The 19,651-nt window shown below is 44.8% G+C and overlaps 1 pseudogene; it reads right to left on the bottom strand.

Moving 5' to 3' along the window:
• Positions 1 to 5,349: 5,349 nt before the first annotated feature.
• LOC142448829 (reticulocalbin-1 pseudogene) lies at positions 5,350 to 6,454 on the bottom strand (annotated as a pseudogene).
• Between the last annotated feature and the right edge of the window lie 13,197 nt (positions 6,455 to 19,651).

Genomic DNA, 19,651 nt, shown 5'->3' with positions numbered 1-19,651 from the left:
CTGAGTTTCTGTATGTGGCTGGTACTCTAGGGATCTTTGTTCAAGTTCAAGATGACTGTCTAGTGAACTAACTAGGGAATAACAAATGCTGATTTGCAGAATTATGTCTAAAGTAGGGATTCTGCAACAATTTGTTGCCATTCATTAATGTAAAATTATTTTATCTTCTAGGTAATTCTGATATCATTAGAAGCATGCCAGAACAGACTGGTGAAAAATAAATCCTGCAATATTTGTCTTTAATAAAACTGGCGAGAGCTTGTTTTTTTAAAAAAAAAAAAGAAAGAAAAGAAAATGTTACAAGCACTTCATTTTGAATTACAAAATTGGCTTAAAAGTGAGAAGCCGTTGAAAGCCATCCCCAGCCTACTATGGCCGGCATCAGAATACAAGGACTTTAAGGAAAATACCTTAAAGCAGCAGTGCTCAACCTGTGGGTTGTGACCTCTTTTGGGGTCAATGATCCTTTCACAGGGGTTGCCCAATTCATAGCAGTAGCAAAATTACAGTAATGAGTAGCAACGAAAATAGTGTTATGGTTGGGCTCACCACAACATGAGGAGCTGTATGAAAGGGCTGCAGCCTTAGGAAGGTGGAGAACCACTGCCTTAAGAGTCATCGCTCAAGTCATGAACTGTTTCTACTTATAAATATGGGAAGATCAAAGTCATTTCCCCAGTAGTCCTCTCGTGCATGCTGCTCTTCCGACTGAGGGGAGTTGAAACGTGGAAGAGACAAACGAACAACATGTTAAAGGTACGTGGGCTACTCAACTGAAGGTAGATGGCATGTTAGTGGATTGCAGAAGAGAAGCAGCTAGATTTTTGGACAGATATACTACTGGCTCAGGTCCCTCAAATGAAGCAGAACTTTTACTTCCACTTTTGTCTTTTTCTGATACGTAGGAAAAAATGTTGTCTTTATCCCCAGGTTAGGGAACGTTAAGGCTGGAACCTAATTAAGGCTTGAGTGTTTTACAAGTCTTTCTCAGGCCTTGGTTCGGTCTAGCGCATCTAACTCTCCCCTCTTAAGAACTTCATGAAGGTTTTGCAATGCTCCTAAATTTGGGGATCCAAATCTTGCAGTAACTTTCTGTTCTCAGAAACAACATTGTGGGTTTGAAAATGACGGTTACTTGTCCCCCAGTCTCAATTTTAAAAAATATATATCTTTCTAAAAGGGGGTTGGGAGACTTGGAAATAATTAGAAATTGGTGGGAGTATTAAAAAAAAACAACCTTCCCAGCTGTAGGGGTAAGGGAAGGTGAAAAAATCTTTTCGATGAGGACTCATTGATGCCAGTTGTTTGAAATATGAGGACACTAACAGACAAACAATGAATTGTAGTACTAAACAAGTAGCTCCAATATACAGCAGAAAGCAAATAGACTTGCCAGTAACATCTACACATACTCATGGTTGCTTGAATTTCATGTCAGTAGTGTTGCCAGAGAACGTTTAGGAGCTGAGGCTGTCAGTGGGTCCAGTCATTACGGTGACATGCTAAAATCATGGCATTTGTGGGCCAGATGTCCCGAGGTCCCACACTGGGAACAGGTGGAAGGAGGCTTCCTGTCCACTCCTGTCACATGAGGGACTTCCTCTGAGATAGTCCCACTGAACATGGACTGGCCTCTCACAGCCTGGCTTCCCATAGCCATACCATAACTTGGTGCTGAAGTTTTATGGACTGTGCTGGCTACTCTGCCTCAGGGTCTAGCTCAGTGGTTCTCAACCCTCCTGATGCTGTGACTCTTTAACACAGTTCCTCATCTTGTGATGACTCCCCCCAACCATAAAATTATTTTCGTTGCTATGTTATAACTTTAATTTTGCTACTGTTATGAATCATAATGTAAATTGTAATGTGTTTTCCAATGGTCTTAGGCGACCCCTATGAAAGGCTCATTTGACTCCCCCAAAGGGGTCATGACCCACAGGTTGAGAACCACTGGTCTGGAGCCTAATTTGGATTAAATGTTTAAGAACTGGGGCCTTTTGGTATTTTTCCTTTGCTTCCTCCGAGTCTTAGTTGTTCACTGAGAAGGCCACCCTAAGAAGCTCGTCTGGGTCAATTTACAGTTTCAAAGCTTTATGCTGGAGCGTCCTACAGATAGCAGGAGTGGATTGGTTAATGAAACAAGCGTCTGAACTCTAAACCAATTTCCCCTTTGACAGATTCTGGATCTCTTTGGGTTACTTTCTGGAGCTCTTCTGCTAAGCTAACTCACAGAGGCTGCAGGCTTTCTTCTTTTCCATGAGGGCATCCTGTCCATTTAGAATCATTCATTGACTTAATCTCAGTGTCTTACATCTTACCCTTTTCAATCAGGCAAATCTGCATACGTGGGGGTGCCCCCTCCAAAAAAAGGATTTCTTTTCAAAGCTAATTGTTTTTACAAAAACAACTTTATCACCTTCAAAGTACTTCCCATTACACTTGTCAACTCTGAGATTCCATTCTGGAAACATTTTTTCAAAATCATCTGTTTGGATGACTTACAGCACCTTCCTCATTTTTGTGTTTGTTTGTTTTCTTTACTGCATGTGGCAAGAGAGGCATGCAGTGTTTTGCCAAAACCTGGCACACTGAAATGGCTGAGTGAGCAAGTGGTTTGTTGTGGTAGCAAAACCAGTCCCCTGTCTTCCATAAGTCAGACCTTTTCATTGTACACTGTTATACAATCTTTTCAGAAGCTCTAGATAGAAAGCTTGATTAACATTCTTACCTGGTGGAAAAAACTCCAAATGGACTACGAGTTGACATTTTTGTCTGTTCGGGAAGTTGATGGACATCCAAAATGAGGTGTTAGTCATCAATTGACATTTCACCTTTTTTGAAATGAGAAAACCTTTCACTTGAGTTTTTCCTATCATTGTACTATCCTTGTAAGCGGTGTTCAACATCACAACAGCTTCTATGGCATTTTAACTGAGCAGGAAACAAAATTTCAGAGCTGCATGCTGAAAATTACTTTTACCAAAAAAAATTAAGTATGACCAGAGAGGATCTTCCCAGGTGATGCCACTGGGTGCACTAACTCAGAGCGAGTTGCTGGATGCTAGCCTAGTTGGGGAAAATGTGTACTATGAAAGCTACTCCCAGTGGAGCTTTTTCCCATTTGGGGAGGTTGGGGATTACCCCATCTTTCTTAATATGGCCTTCTTGGTATTTCCATTATTAATACTGCTCAGCGACTGTATTAGCCCCAACTTTTTCCTTCAGAGCTGTTGGTGGTCTTGAACTGCTTACTAATAGCAGCCCATGTCCTAACTCACTAAGCTACAAGAACTCCTTGCCAATGTTTTAAAGAGATAAGCACTCATCATTGGATAGGTTTCTGCTGCATTCTGGGGATAATAGCTTTTGTAGCAGTCTTGAATAGGTTGAATTATAGTAAACTGTTTAAATAGTCACTTATATACACAGGATACATTTAAAATGCTCACAATATTCTCACATAAAGAACTGAAAGACACATTTAATCCATTTAGTGGCTAATTTCTATTTTTGAATCAGCTATATTTCATGATCCCCATCAACCTTCACAGGAGCCCTGGCACAGTAGTGGTTAAATACTGGACTTCTGTGTTAGACAGGGTTCTCTAGAGAAACAAAACCAGAATGCTAATAATTGGATATCTATTTATACAGATAGATAGATGTGTAACATAAGAAATACACAGTTAATTAAATTATAAAGCAGTACAAATGGCTCAGTGCAACTCACCCTCATGAGACAGTTGTGAGACATTGGCAGTCCTTCAAGTCTTGAGGGCCGCCGGGTAGTCCTCTGTAGAGCAACTCAGGCTATCTGGGCACAGGCAACAAACAGCAAGGCAGGCCACCAACAGTCAGCCAGATGACAGGGTCTGTCAGTCCCCAGCTCCAGAGATGTAAATTCCAATGGCGTGGTGAAGCAGATCTTGAAGGAACCTCAAATTACAGCAACGCAGTCCCACGGGTTATTTGTCCCACAGGTAGTGTAGCTTGCAAATTGCGGCAAACAGGCAAGGTAGCCACACATTGGTCTGATGATCAAAAGAGCAAGAGACCTGAGAACTAGAAAGGCGAGGCTCACTGAGCCATTTTCTCACCGCCCTTTAATTAACCCCACATCAGTTTATCGGCCAGGTTGGCACAATAAACTTTAACTAACTCAGCTTCTAACTGCAAGGTTAAGCAGTTTAAAATCACCAGCTGCTCTGTGGGAGAAATATAGGACTTTCTATTCTTGTTACAAGTTACACTCTCAGAAACTCACAGGGGCAATCCTTTAGGGCTTCAAGAGGTCGACATTGACTCAATAGCAGTAAGAGGATTTTTAAATTTTTATTTATTTATTTTTGAAGAGGATTTTTTAAAATCACCCTTCAGAGTTCTAGAAATCTTGATTCCATTTGGAGGGCAGCAAGTTCAGGATATTAGTCCTTTTTGTAAATCCAATGTAAGTCCTCCCAACCCCCAGCGGGACCCTTTATTTCATTCACTTCCTACTAAACATGTGGAATTTCAACGTGTTAAAGGTTGCCCTTGCGTTTTTCTTTTTTCCTACTGGTCACTGGCTTGTAACATCACCTTGTCCTTATTCCATGAAGTGCACTCCCCTGGACACAGGTCTGAGGGTTGTGGAGGCCCCAGCATCGGGATGGCCACATTCCAGCACATCACAAAACTTCTATTCCTCTCATGTCCCACAGGCTCATTTCAGTTGCTGGCTGAAGATCAGAGCTCCATCGCCCTCATGAGCATGTCAAGGACATTTTTATTAAGTATATTTAAACTAAGTGCCATTTTCCTGTGGTTCTTCAAATACTGGACATTCATCATCTCTACCTCTAAAATTCATTTCTTTCCCCTTACCTTTCTTGGTTGTGTTTTATTATTTTAAAAAGTCACGATGCGGATTTGTGGGCCATATAAGCAGGCCCATAGGGGAAAATACACACAGAAGTTTTGCCCATTTCTTCTAGTAACAGTTCCAAGTACAATTTCAAAAATGGAAGAAGTTGAAAGATCAGCCTTTCTCTAAAATCAGCCTACCTGGAAAAACCAGAATTTCCCCCCATCAAATATTTAATCATGGGAAAAGTAAAAAATTGACAATTAAGATATGTTTTAGTCAGTCATTGTACTGCCTGCCCCTTCCAGCCCCCACCACCTCTCCCTGCTTCTAAATGACAAGTTTTTTTTTCAAGTCTTTGTTCATTGTAGTTTAAGTTATGTCTTAGTAATGCATTCTGTTAGAGTGGTAATTAACCAAGGTTTTAATGTGTTTTGAAAGGTATCTTACTAACAGAATGACTAAGACTATTTTCCAGGATCTTGAGGTCATAAAATTATTGGCTTTTTTGTTTGTTTGTTTTTAGAAACAACTGGTTTAAATTAGACAATTATAGCAACCAATCAAACTGTAAGAAAGCATCCCACAGTCTGTCATGCTACATGTGATGAGTGAGGATCACTCACTCATCAAATGATTTTTGTGTGTGAGATCTTCCCCCTAATAGGTAGCGTGGCTCCTGACAAACACATGCCCGTTCTCTTTAGTTATTTTGTCATCTTTGTTTTTGTCCGACACATCCACCACGTGCCTGACCTCGGCCTATGTATGGTCATAATTTTGAAGGAGGATCCAGTGGTGAATATCATCTTTGTTCTACGTACCATCCTTGTTCAGCGGTCAGAATTTATTAAATTCCTCCCAGTCTGACCCAGGGCCATTGTCCTTGTGGGAAAATAAGCCAGCAACATAGTCACCCTGATCCATGAGCCCTTCTAGTCTTGTCTATGCCATCCAGAGTGTCCAAGAACACGATTCCCTTCATATGCCCAAACTCCCCAGTGGGTACGAATTCTTGTCAGTGAACTCCTCCCAAGTGGTTGGCTGGCTGGTCGCCATCGAGGTCTGCCGCTCCCGTTGAACCTCCTCTCATCAAGTGGTAGCATCTTCTTAAAGGTGTGATGATCTGAGCGATCATGGAACGTGTCAGGGTTGCGTGCGAAGTAGCCATAGGTGGCTGTGTATCTTCTTCTCAGGAAATTGTATCTTTGTGTAGATTGTCATCTTTCCAGACTTCTGCTACAGTATCGCTGCTGTATCTTTTCTGCAGTCCTTTGATCCAGCTTTCAATTGCTCCGCGGTAACAAAGCCATCGCCCATCACTGTCTGTTCAATCCACAATCTTCTCCAGCTTCTCGTGGCTGTCGTTGGAAGGGAGCTGGCTGAAGGTTTGGAGTCCTCCTTGCCCACATAGGCCTCGTGGTCGCATTGGAAGCTCTGGTTGTCCTTGGGCGGCCACTTGCCCATCCCTCAGTTGCGCCCACCAAGCATTCTTTGCATATCGTGGACTTGGCCAGCAGCCTCCCAGACTCCAGTCCCCAAAGCAGCCCCAGCATGAACCGCAGGCAGTGACTGCAGCCGCTATCTGCCATCATCCAGATTCAGGCAGCGCGGAGGGAGCAAGGACGGCAGCTCTATAAGTCTATTTCTGTAGAAAAATTTTAGTTAAATGCTTAGTTACTTATGAAGTTCAGAATGCAATATCTTATCTGTGGATGACAACATTTGATATGGTCATGGTCAATGAAGACTATGTATATTACTAAGTGGGACTTAAATGGGATATTTACAAACCATTGCAAAACCAAGGTTAATTAAAATTCAGAAGGAATGTTAGACAAAAGGAAAGATGTCAAAACACAATGCTTAAATGTTTAGATATAATTTAAATTAGCAGACTTTCTGTCATGGTCAGTTGTACCTCTGAGAAATAGTTGAAGTGATCGATTCCCAATCTTTTCTCAACTTTACTGCTACTGGTTAAGTGTACTTAATATGATCATTAACATCTACTTGGACCGATCATCATTATAATCTAGTCATGATGCAGGACTTTAGTTTCACTTTACTTTACTGCTTCAGAAGACTATGATCTCATTGCTATTTAGTAGAACGTATTTTCACCCATGTCACATTTTGTGGTGATTTTCGTCAAGCAACCTAGAATGCACTGAATTCTTTCACATGGGCTCACCACACCAAGATTTTTTTTTTAGTAATTTAGTATGAAATACTTTTTAGATGAAGGAAGGCATACACTAATTTGACAAAGCATCAAATTAAAAAGGTAATTATTAATTAAGGTACAAGTTTAGATTTAAAAGAGAAAAATTGGCAATACAAAGAGTTAAAATGATCTTAAAGAGTAAAGTGATAAAAAGAAGATATAAATATCTACTATAGCAATCGCATATAGCAATAAGAGTAACATTTCTGAGGCTTGAACAATCTCCTTGGATGTCTTAATGATCCTGTGGATGGAATAAATGGTTTTAGGTGGTGCTCCAAGCTAAATTCTACAGATAGCAGGTCTGTTTCAGAGCAATGTAAAAGTTGTGGGAAAACAACTCATAGGAACTTCAAGACGCGGAACAACGCAAACACAGCATTAGGTAGGCTAACTACAAAATAGGAAGTAGGTTTAGGTTAAAAACCTTCTCATTAAGTTTTAACCTGTCAAGAGTGATCTGAGAAATGCCAGAGCATCTACCTTTTTTAAAAAAGTCATTTTATTGGGGGCTCGTACAACTCTTATCACAATCGATCCATCCATCCATTGATCAAGCACATTTGTACATTTTGCCATCATCATTCTCAAAACATTTGCTTTCTACTTGAGCCCTGGGTATCAGCTCTTCATTTTCACCCTTTCTCCCCGCTGCCCCCTCCCCATGAATACTTGATAATTTATGAATTATTATTTTGTCATATCTTACACTGTCCAACGTCTCCCTTCACCCACTTTGCTGTTGTCTGTCCCCCAGGGAGGAGGTTATATGTAGATCTTTGTAATCGGTTGCCCCTTCCCACCCCATCCTCTGTCCACGCATCTAGCTTTTTTTTAAGGGTTTAATATCCAGAATAAATCTTTTATTTTTTTAATCATTGTATTGGGTGCTCATACAATTCTTATCACAATCCATAATACATCCATTTTGTCAAGAACATATGTATATTTGTTGCCATCATCATTCTCAAAACATTTGCCTTCTACTTGAGCCCTTAATATCTGCTGCTCATTTCCCCCCTCCCTCCCCAGACTCCCTACCTCACGAACCCTTCATCATTCATATATTATTATTAATTTGTCATATGTTACATTGTCTGATGTCTCCCCCTGCCCTCTTCTCTGCTGTCCCTCCCCCAAGGAGGAGGCTATACGTAGATTCCTGTAATCAGTTCCCCCTTTCTACCCCACATTCTCTCCACCCTCCAGGCACCGCCACTCTCATCACTGGTTCTGGAGGAGCCATCTGTCCTGGATTCCCTGTGTTTCCAGTTGCTTTCTGTACTGGTCTAGCCAGATTTGCAAGGTTGAATTGGGATCATGATAGTGAGGGGGTGGGGGGGGGCGAGGAAGTATTTAAGAACCAGAGGAAAGTTATATGCTTCATCATTGCTACCCTGCACCCTGCTTGGTTTATCTCCTACCCAGAACCCCTCAGCAAGGGGTGTCCAGTTGGCTACCATTGGGCTTCGAGTCTCCACTCTGCACTCACCCACATTTTCAATGATATGATTTTTTGTTCCTTGATGTTTGATACCTGATCCCTTCGACAGCTGGTGGTCACAAAAGCTGGTGTGTTTCTTCCATGTGGGCTTTGTTGCTTCTGAGCTATATGGCCACTTGTTTATCTTCGAACCTTTAAGACCTCAGACGCTATATCTTTTGATAGTTGGGCACCATCAACTTTCTTCACCACATTTGCTTATGCACACGTTTGGCTTCATTGATCATATCAGGGCACCCACTGATATGGTTTTAGCTCTTTGATGTCTGATAAATAGTCCCTTCTACATCTTGTGGTCAGACAGGCTCATTTGCTTCTTCCATGTGGGCCTTGATCTCTCTCAGCTAGATGGCCACCTGTTTATCTTCAAGCTTTTAAGACCCCAGACGCTATATCCTTTGATAGCTGGGTACCATTGCTTTTAAGACCCCAGACGCTATATCCTTTGATAGCTGGGTACCATTAGCTTTCTTCACCACATTTGCTTTTGCACACGTCTATCTTCAGTGGTGTGTCAGGAAGGGGGGCACCCACTGATATGGTTTTTAGCTCTTTGATGTCTGACAACTGGTCTCTTCTACACTTCGTGGTCAGCCAAGCTGGTGTGCTTCTTCCATGTGGGCTTTGATGCTTCTCAGCTAAATAGCCTCTTGTTTATCTTCAAGCCTTTAAGACCCCAGGTGCTATATATTTTGGTAACCAGGCACTGTCAGATTTGTTCACCACATTTGCTTATGCACACATTTTTCTTCAACAATTGTGTCAGGAAGGTGTGCATCCTGGAATTGGCATTTATTAGAACAAAGTGTTCTTACATTCAGTAAGTGCTTGAGTGGAGGTCCAATATCCATCTGCTACCTTAATACTAAACCTCTAAATATATGTGCATAGATCTGTTTTCCCACACTCATGTAAATATATTTACATATGTACATTCCAGTCTTTGAACCTCTATAAATACCCTAGTCACCTAGTTCTTTTCTCTAGCATCTAACGTTTTAAAGAAAAAATAAAGACATGTAATTTGATAAATCCAACCTCACCTTTACTTGGAAGACAGACTAGAGAATGAATTATATTTTCAAAGTAGGAATAAAAAAGGACCCATCCCTAATGGCAAGAAACTCAATTCTTTGTTATTACTTAGTATTAATACTCCTCCTGCCAAGAAAACGATCACCTTCTTTTGAAATAAGAAAACCACTTGTACACTTGAGTTTTTCCCATCGTGCTGTCCTTGTAAGCTGTATTCAAATCACAACAGTTTCTGCAAAATTTTTCCCCTAAAAGGAAATATAAGTACTCTGAAAACTCCACCTAATAGAGCTTTTTTTCCGTCTTTTTGGATACACCCACATATTCATTTGTTCCTTATAGAATTAAAAATATTTGATTCGTAAGCATGCTCATGTTATAAAATCAAATTGAGCTCTTCATGAAAACATATCTAAATACACTTAATTTAATTATTATCCAGATAAGTAAAACTTACATTTTCCCAACATTTTGCCCTAGAAGGCCTTGTTATGCCAATTAAAATAAACAGTGCACTCTTTAGAAGGAATATCCTATTAAAAACATATAAAGCTATTTTTTAGCAGAAGAAGAACCTAGAGAATGCTTCTAAAGTCAGAAAAGATTTCCAAAAAGGGAGCTTACTCTGTGGAGGAACAATTGTAGCATCCCGGTGGTCACTGCCTTGTAAAGGGGCAGACTATGTGTTGCATTCTGGTGGTTACCATCTTGGTAAAGGGGTAAGCCCACCTTTTTTGAAATGAAATAGATTCTACTCATGGCTTGTTTTTCTCTATACCCAAGGATGTCAACTAAATCCATTTTAAAGCACTCAAATTTAATATTCTCTTCTCCACTTCAGATACAACATTCTCGATTAACGGAGAAAGACCAGAAATTTCAGAACAGGAAACAGAAGTCAACAGCCTTCCCCAGGTACCATACCCACAACACACACACACACAAAGTGGATCATTCCTCATTTTCACCTGTTGTCTTCCTGTGGTGGGTCAGATTGTAATGGGATGAGGGAGTCTTCTGGATGTGACTCTTAGATGTGGCCTCACCCATCTTTGGTCTCAATATTCATCCTGCCCTCAAGGGCATAGATCATCAGTGTCCAACTATTTCAAGACCCCAGATGTGTCTTTTCCTGTCTATATTTTGGACCACGAGTATGTAGACTCATATAGAATTACCTTTACTGAGTGGGTTGCCCTGTGAGTGGATGGCTCAGTCACGTAACCACCTCATGAAGAGGGAGGATGTGCTTCCTGTCTTTGCTCTGGAGAGGAGAAATCCTCCCAGGCTTAAAAATGGAACTCACCTAAAAAAAATAAAAAAAGATAAAGAAGATGGTGGACTCCGCCCCCCCACCCCCCGACACCAAAATGAAATAAAGGTTAAAGGGCCACAAGTTCCAGGCACTACTCACCTCTAGTGCAGGAACAACCTCTTCAGGTGGTCCCAGATGAGCCCCCAAATGTTCTCTGCCAAAGGCCAATAAAGCCAAGCGTTCCTTCCTCTGATCAAAGGGAGCAAGCTTCCCCCAAGTCATTTGCTGCCACAACTGTGGGAGCCACACACGCAAAACGTTAAGACCGGAGAGGACAGCAAGACAGTTTAATACGCAAAGAAGGCTTCCATCCCGAAGCGGGTCACCACATGATTTACGGATGACCTTGTTTGGGGGCACTACACTGGAGTTTATAGGATCAGGTGGCAGGACTCCATTGGCTCACCTCAGTCCTTATCTTGCTCCTCCCATTGGCCCTTATTCTTGCATCCTGATTCATCTCAAAATCCATGGCTGGTGTACCGCCTTATCAGGTGAGGTGGTGTTGGGATGAGTCATCTGGACCGCAGGGGGAGCAGAACAGGTGAGGCAGTTTGGGACAGGTCATGCAGACCTCTAGCTGACCCCGAGATAATCAACCAGTGGAAATGGAGGAGACCTCTAGCTGCTCCTGACATGTCATAACTGACTGGATGGCACCTAGCAAGAGTTACTGTAGATTAAAGCAAAACTAGGGCTCAGGATTTAAGTGCTAATATACAGAGATGATTTGCTCCCACGGTCTTGTAATACGGTCTTTTTATTTGTTCAGTGCCTGGCATAGCCTGGGCCAGAAATGGTTGTAATGGGTTATACTGTACACCGTGCTGTTAACTTTCTTTCTAATTATGTGTCAGGCAGCTTAGTCATATTGCTTCACCTCCTCTCAAAGAGGGAGGCCTGATGCAAGTGAGTCAGGAGTTGGGAGGACTAGCAGAGTAGGTCCGGGAACCTCTGTCTAGAGCCTTGGTTTTGGAGAAGGGTCCTCCACCAAGGTTTCTCCGGACAGAGGTTTTTCTTTACTTCCACAGAAATGTAAATGGTTGGATTGACCTCAAGATGAAAGGTTTGTGAGAGAGTTAAAGTTTATTGTGCCAGCCTGCCCGATAAACACATGTGGGGTTAATTGAAGGGCTGAGAGATAAATGGCTCAGTGAGCCTCACCTTTCTAGTTCTCAGGTCTCTTATTGTCTGAGGGTAAGACCAGGGTGCAGCTGCCTTAGCCAGTTCCTCCTTCAGCTTGCAAGGCTCACTTTCTGCAAGACATCCCCAAAGAGAAGCCACATGGACCTACCCCGATGCAGCCCTGGGTGCTGGAGCAGCCGTGTGGAGACCCCTGCCAGCGCCAAGATGCTTACACATTCACTGACTCAGCTTTCCTCCTGCAGTCGACATGATAGTGTGTGCTTTATGATATGGAAGAGGACTTTGTGGATAGGTGTCGGACATATGGGCTAATGTTAGACTTGTGGGCTTGGGCAGCACTGGGTTGGGATGTTTTCTTGATGTGCACTTACCTTTTATATAAAACTCTCCCTTATACATATGAGTTTCTGTGGATTTGTTTCTCTAATGTACCCAGACTAACATAGTCTGGAAGGTCACATATCCTTTGTTCCTGTGCTTTCTTGCTGGAAGATCCTGGAATTTCCTTAGGTGGGCGTGGTGGTACTGGGCAGTGGGCATGGCTTTTGTACTGCATCGAACAGTGCAATTCCAGGACCATATCAATATATTGTTGGCACTCCCTGCAGCTGTCAGCAGCTCTCTCTGCCAGTGCCAGCCAAGTACTGCAACCAGCTGCTCTCACTGACAGCCAGTTGCTTCTGTCTGCAATTATTCACCCTTGGGGTGAACAGTGGGGTGTCTGTCAACCCTGGCAGCTGGGATAAACATTATCCAGATCTTCAAGGCAGTCATGATACCCTGTCTTGCTGACTCTTGTGGGAGAAAAGTTACAGAGTCTTCTGCTCAGGAAAATAATAGGGCCAAAAAAAAATTAAGACTGTCCAATACAGTGCTAACCTGCTAGGAGCAAGCCGTAAACCCCCCTTATGGTCCCCTGCTTCCTGGGGGACATAAGGGATAGTTGAGTGGCCTGGAGTAAATTTTCAGCTCCGCTGGCTACAGCAACCACTCTCAAGTAGGCAGATGTTCTTCTGAAACTCGGTCCAGGTTCTGGAAAAGTTCACTGGTGGAGTAACCAAAGTCCAGTGTTTGCATTTTTTGTTTGGGGCCCAGACTTTTACTGATACCCTTCTTTGTCCCTGTGTTTTCTAGCACAGATAATGGTGCTATTAGCACACATTTGGGAACTTACTATCAGTTTCTTATAGAAATTGGCCTTTCAAGAGTTACTGCCATTGCTTCAGGATGGGTGGGGCTTGCTTCAGGACGGGTGGGGCTCCCCTTTCATGGACCCAGGTTTCTTCCAGCTCCTGCTCAGAGTTTAAACTCTGTCAGACAGCTGTCATCTACTTTCTCTCTACATTCAAAGGCAGATTCAAGTTGACTTTTTAGTCAGCCTCTTTAAACTGTATGGTACAGTGCATTTGATGCCGGGAAACAAACCCCAAAGACTAGGGACAGTGAAAAGGGTCACCCATCCACAAATTAAAAGGATGTCCCTCTAAAGATCATGTGTGGAGATGTTCTGATCCTCATAAGCGCTACCTGGAGCCTCGCTACCCAATACCTGTGGTGTCGACATAATTTGGCTAGGGTTCCCTTGGGCATCTGATTAATCTTTTCCACATTCCCTGAAAACTGTGGAACCCTTAATACTTGGGACAATGGCCCAGTTACTTTGGACACGAAGGAGAGCCCACTGTCACTTTGTTTGCTTTTAGGTGACCCAAACCTGGGAATGCCCTCCTGAAGTAGAAAGATGTCCCAGGTTACTTGGGTGGCTTGCTCTGTCCCTGTTGCATAGGCCTCCCCTTGACCCATCCAGAAAAAGCACCAGCTAGGACTAAGGCGTGCCTAAACCTTTTACAATGGGTCCTGGCAGTACAATCTATTTTCCAGTCTCCACAAGGAATTTACCCCTATGGTGTGGAGCAGGTGTGGCCTCTCCCTGTGGGTTGTTAACTTGGCAGGTGGCACAGGCCTGAGGTCCTCTATTGACCAAATCCCTTAATCCTTTAACAATCAATACTACCTGAGCTAACTCAGCAAGTGATGCCTGATTGGTATGTAAAGCCTGGTGAAGGCTGGTCAAAAATTCCAAGCGAGACTGTGGGGGGGGGGATATTTGGTCCCCTCCTTCCTTCTACCCCATGGTCTCCTTAGCCATGTCTTGTCCTCGGACCCACTGTTCTTCCTCTGGAGTATGCAGGTCTTTCTCCTTCCTCTAGGTGCAGGGGCTGGGGATTAAGGGCAAGGAGAGTTCCTTCAATGAAGGTCCTTCCAGCTGGCCACTTTGTCCTCCAAATCAGCTTTTTGAGTGTCTTCTGCTATAGCTCTATCTCTTTGATGTTGCTGGCCACGAGTGACGGCTACTTCAGTAGGGAGATGCACAACTTGTAAAAGCCTACTGATTCCAGGCCAATAATTCATGAGGTTTTTCTGGCTGATTATAAACCCCTTTCTTTCCAGATCTGAGCATGTAAATGAATAATAGGAAACACATACTTGCTCTCCATGGAAATTTGAATGTGTTTTTCTGTAGCCAATTCTCGAGCCATGTCAGAACAATTAACTGCCTTTGAGCTGACATTCCTGGGGGCAAAGGTGAACTCTCTATGACTCTAGACAGAGACACTACCACATAGCCAGCCTGTATCTCTCTGTTTATGACTGAACTGCTTCCATCGGCAAATCAAACATCTTCAGGCACCTCTCAGGCCTGGCCTTCCTCCATAGGTCAGTTGCAGAGCCCCTTGATTGATTCCTCATGAACTAGGACTGGTAACAGCATGGCTGCGTTAATGGAGCTATGTGTTTCTAGGATGACATCTGGATTTGTTAGGCAGATAGGCAGGGATGGGATGTCCATTGACGCATGCCCAAGGGAGCCAAGCACAAGAACAAAGGGCGGCGCACTGCACATGCTCCAAGGCCTAGGTTTTCCCGCGGTGGGCATGGGTGGGTGTTAAACCTGGATCGGCCCACCTGGGCCAGGTGAATTCAGTCCAGCCAATGGGGTCGATCTGGGGTCGTCCACCATGCCTCCTCCTGGAATCCTTGTAAAGGCAGGATCCAGTGGGAGAGAGGAGGCACCGGGGAGAGAACTTGAGGAAGAACTTGAGACAAGTCTTTATTTTGGAGGAGAATTTGGGAGAGAGATCTTTGCGTGACGCCGAGAAGTCTCTGCGACGCTGCATGGTCGGGAGGAATTCTATGGGTTCCGCATAAAACCTGGAACTTCTTCTAACTCTCATTAAACTCACTTGGATCACGAGCCAGGTTTCGGCGTGAATTCTTTCTCATGCGGAGCCAAGGACCAAGGTGTAACTCTAGCCCGGAGGGAGATCTTACAGATTTTCTAAGAATAACTGGCACTTGAACACCTTTGACTAGGAAAGCCACTTACTTTGCTGGCTCATCGGCAGGGATTTCAATGAGTGTCGGGATCTGACAGTAATCTGCCTGGTGTATGTTACCTTCTGAGATTCTTCTACTCCTGTGGAGGCCGCCACCCCTCTCAAGCAATGGGGTCACCCAGACGATACTGCATCCCGATTTCTGGACAGATATGCTACGGGCTGTGGTTCTGGCCCTAAAAAATTGTAGTAGAACTACTATTGCCACTTTGGTTTTTTCACACACAAATAGGAAAAAGATGGATTCTAATTCGTGGAACCCTGAGGCTGGGACCTTGATCAAAGCGTGTTTAAGCACTGTAAGGCTTCCTCCTGGCCCATTTCTATTCCAGATATTCTGCTTCCTCCCCCTCCCACTTTAAGAACCCCAATAAGATGTTTTGCAATGCTACCAAAGTTTGAGATCCAAATCCTCCAGTAACTTGCCATTCCTAGGAATTCCCTTAATTGTCTTTTAGTCATTGGGCCTGGGATTAAACCAATGACTTTGATCCCATCATGTGACAATTGAAACAGCTGTGCCTTTTCCTTAGCTACTTTAAAACCTTCCTGTTCCAGAAATTTCAAAACTGCCTTTGTGTCTTTTACAGATCCTTCATGTGAGGGGCTACAGATCAAAAGGTCATCAACATAGAGCAGTATGATGCCAGGGGGTGGGAAATGCAGGAGCATGCCATTGGAAGGCAGAGTGGCTGTGATCTTCATGCAAAGGGACAGAAAAAAGGCATCCTTCAGATGTAGCACCGTATTCCTGAAGGGATTTGAGCTATCAAGGTGTAGGGGTTGGTTACTACTGAGTCTAAGGGAAGTTCTCCTCATTAATGGCTCTAAGGTCCTAACTAGTTCCATTTCCTATTTGACTTGTGAGGATTGGGGTGTTACAGGAGACAGTCTTTCTTCAGTCATGTCCACTTCTCTCAGCTGGGAGATGATTGGATCAAAACCCTAAATTTCTTGTGGGGAGAGGCTATACAGAGCTCTCTTGGGGTAGCAGGTCCCTGGCTTCAATTTGATTATCATAGGCTCTACATTCGTTGTCTTGGCCAACTTCCCAGTGGCCCAAAGTTGAGGGTTGACAACTTGGAGCTCTGATGGGATGCCTATCCCTTCTGAGACTCATTTCAACATCAACAAGTCTGTTTAGGAGGGAAAGTTATTTGTTCCATCAGTCTCAATAAGCAGTCACTCGCCAAAAGTGGGGCAGGAGACTCAAGAGCAACACCTGAGTCACTGTTCTCAATACCCAAACAAAAGCCCAATTAAAGCAAGCAAACAAACAAGCAAACTGGAGAGCAACAGATGCTGGACAGGGTGTGGAAATCTTGGAACTTTCATACACAGCTGGTGCAAGTGTACACATGTACAGCCATTGTGGAAAGTGATGTTGCCCTTTTTGAAATAACTGGGAATAGAATGGATAAGGAAACTGCTACATGCACACAACGGGATACTGTGCATCCCTAGACAACAGGGAGGAAACCATCAAACATTAACTGACCTGGATGGATTTGGAAATCATTATGTTGAGTGAAATTAGTCAATCACAGAAGGACAAACACTAACTGATCGCACTACTGTAAGAATAAAAGCCAAAACAAAGACAATCTCCGGTACCCACGCCATAAAATCTTCCAGTTTGATCAAAATAGTGTGCCACCCTGTTAATATAAACTATATATTATCTCTTTGTTAGAATATCTTTAAAAGCACCTCAGTAGGAGTGGCCTCATTCCAGACAGGAATTTCCCAGGTTGTATGGCGAGGGAGAAGGTCACGTAATCCCTGCCAAGTAGCAGCGAGATGAAACTTACTGGAAAACTGGATTGAAAGAGAGTGAGGGACATGTTTGTATGGGAGAAAGCAGTTACATTTCTTTCTTTTAAAAAAAATATTTAATTCCCATTTATTTAAAGTCTCGTCAGTCTATATACACTATATTAGAAACACAGGAAGCTGGGGCTCCCAGCCAAAATATACATTTCCATTTTGGAGATTGTTCAGCCACTGAGAACAGCTGTACCCTCAGCACCAGACCAAGGCGGGATGGGTGTGTGTGTGTGTGTGTGTGTGTGTGTGTGTGTGTGTGTGTGTGTGTGTGTGTGAACAGCTGTACCCTCAGCACCAGACCAAGGCGGGATGGGTGTGTGTGTGTGTGTGTGTGTGTGTGTGTGTGTGTGAACAGCTGTACCCTCAGCACCAGACCAAGGCGGGATGGGTGTGTGTGTGTGTGTGTGTGTGTGTGTGTGTGTGTGTGTGAACAGCTGTACCCTCAGCACCAGACCAAGGCGGGATGGGTGTGTGTGTGTGTGTGTGTGTGTGTGTGTGTGTGTGTGTGTGAACAGCTGTACCCTCAGCACCAGACCAAGGCGGGATGGGTGTGTGTGTGTGTGTGTGTGTGTGTGTGTGTGAACAGCTGTACCCTCAGCACCAGACCAAGGCGGGATGGGTGTGTGTGTGTGTGTGTGTGTGTGTGTGTGTGTGTGTGAACAGCTGTACCCTCAGCACCAGACCAAGGCGGGATGGGTGTGTGTGTGTGTGTGTGTGTGTGTGTGTGTGAACAGCTGTACCCTCAGCACCAGACCAAGGCGGGATGGGTGTGTGTGTGTGTGTGTGTGTGTGTGTGTACAGCTGTACCCTCAGCACCAGACCAAGGCGGGATGGGTGTGTGTGTGTGTGTGTGTGTGTGTGTGTGTGTACAGCTGTACCCTCAGCACCAGACCAAGGCGGGATGGGTGTGTGTGTGTGTGTGGGTGTGTGTGTGTGTGTACAGCTGTACCCTCAGCACCAGACCAAGGCGGGATGGGTGTGTGTGTGTGTGTGTGTGTGTGTGTGTGTGTGTGTGTACAGCTGTACCCTCAGCACCAGACCAAGGCGGGATGGGTGTGTGTGTGTGTGTGTGTGTGTGTGTGTGTGTGTGAACAGCTGTACCCTCAGCACCAGACCAAGGCGGGATGGGTGTGTGTGTGTGTGTGTGTGTGTGTGTGTGTACAGCTGTACCCTCAGCACCAGACCAAGGCGGGATGGGTGTGTGTGTGTGTGTGTGTGTGTGTGTGTGTGTGAACAGCTGTACCCTCAGCACCAGACCAAGGCGGGATGGGTGTGTGTGTGTGTGTGTGTGTGTGTGTGTGTGTGGTGGGGGGGTGCTGGCCTGGCAGCTTCTCCCTTCACAGAGGGGCTCACTGAGGGAGCACCAGCACCCCCCTGTCTTGGGGCTGGGCCTGGAAGGCCACATGGCTGGCAGGGGCAGGCCCTGGGGGCTGTGCTATCTGCCCGGCATTCCCTGTCCAGCGTGTGGTCAGGCTACCAGGACCTGTGGGAAGGAGGGCCAGGCAGGAGCCAGGTGGTCTGGGGGTTCACCGACGGTCTCTAGCCACTTCCTCTGGCTTGTTTTCTCATAGGAAAAACTGGCTGGGCGCCTTGCTGGCCTCCGGCCTCCATGTCAAGCTATGCTTAAGCCCCTTCTTGGTGGTCAGTGGGGGCACACATAGCTGCTGGGCCAAACGGCTAACCAAACACCAAGGCCCATTTACCTTCTGAGGACACCGCTCTCCACCCAGAAACCACCCCAGCCCTGAGACGTTAGGGGTGCAGCTCCGCCCGCCCACCTGCAGGCCCCTGTGGGCCCTCACCTGCCTCAGGGAGGAGAGGCAGAAGGGAGCCAGAGCTCCAGGTAAAGTGATCTCAGTGCTGTGGTGTGGGCTGGAGTGTGTGGGAGGTGGGACATGCATGTCTGCGTGTCGCCTGGGGTCTCCTGGCCAAGATCAAGACACAAGGAAGGCTGAACCCTCAGTTGCTCCAGAGCAGGGGACTGTGGGTGCTGACGCTTTCTGGCCCTCAGACCCCTGCAGGGGTCAGGAGCAAATACCCTGCTCCTCTTTGATGGGGCAGCTCACCTCCTTTCAGGCTGGAGGTACCATCCAGCGGCCAGCATGGGGTGGTGGGTGACACTGGCCTGGGAGACCCATGCAGTGAAGAACAGAAAGGGTGTTGGATGGCGTGGGCCATTTGGGTGAGGCTCAGCTGTGGGTGGGTGGGTGGGCAGGCAGGCGGTGACAGTCTAAGCAGTCACACTTCTGATGGTGTGTAATATGGGTGGGGCACACCGTCATTGAGAAAACCGTTTAACATTAATTATAGAAACCCCAGAGGGTGAATATGCTTGGTATTAGATTCCTCACAGTAC

The sequence above is a fragment of the Tenrec ecaudatus genome, chromosome 5, assembly GCF_050624435.1.
Source record: "Tenrec ecaudatus isolate mTenEca1 chromosome 5, mTenEca1.hap1, whole genome shotgun sequence".
Taxonomy (NCBI): Eukaryota; Metazoa; Chordata; class Mammalia; order Afrosoricida; family Tenrecidae; genus Tenrec; species Tenrec ecaudatus.
Note: the sequence above shows the minus strand (reverse complement) of the source record. Positions and strands in the feature narration are given on the sequence as shown.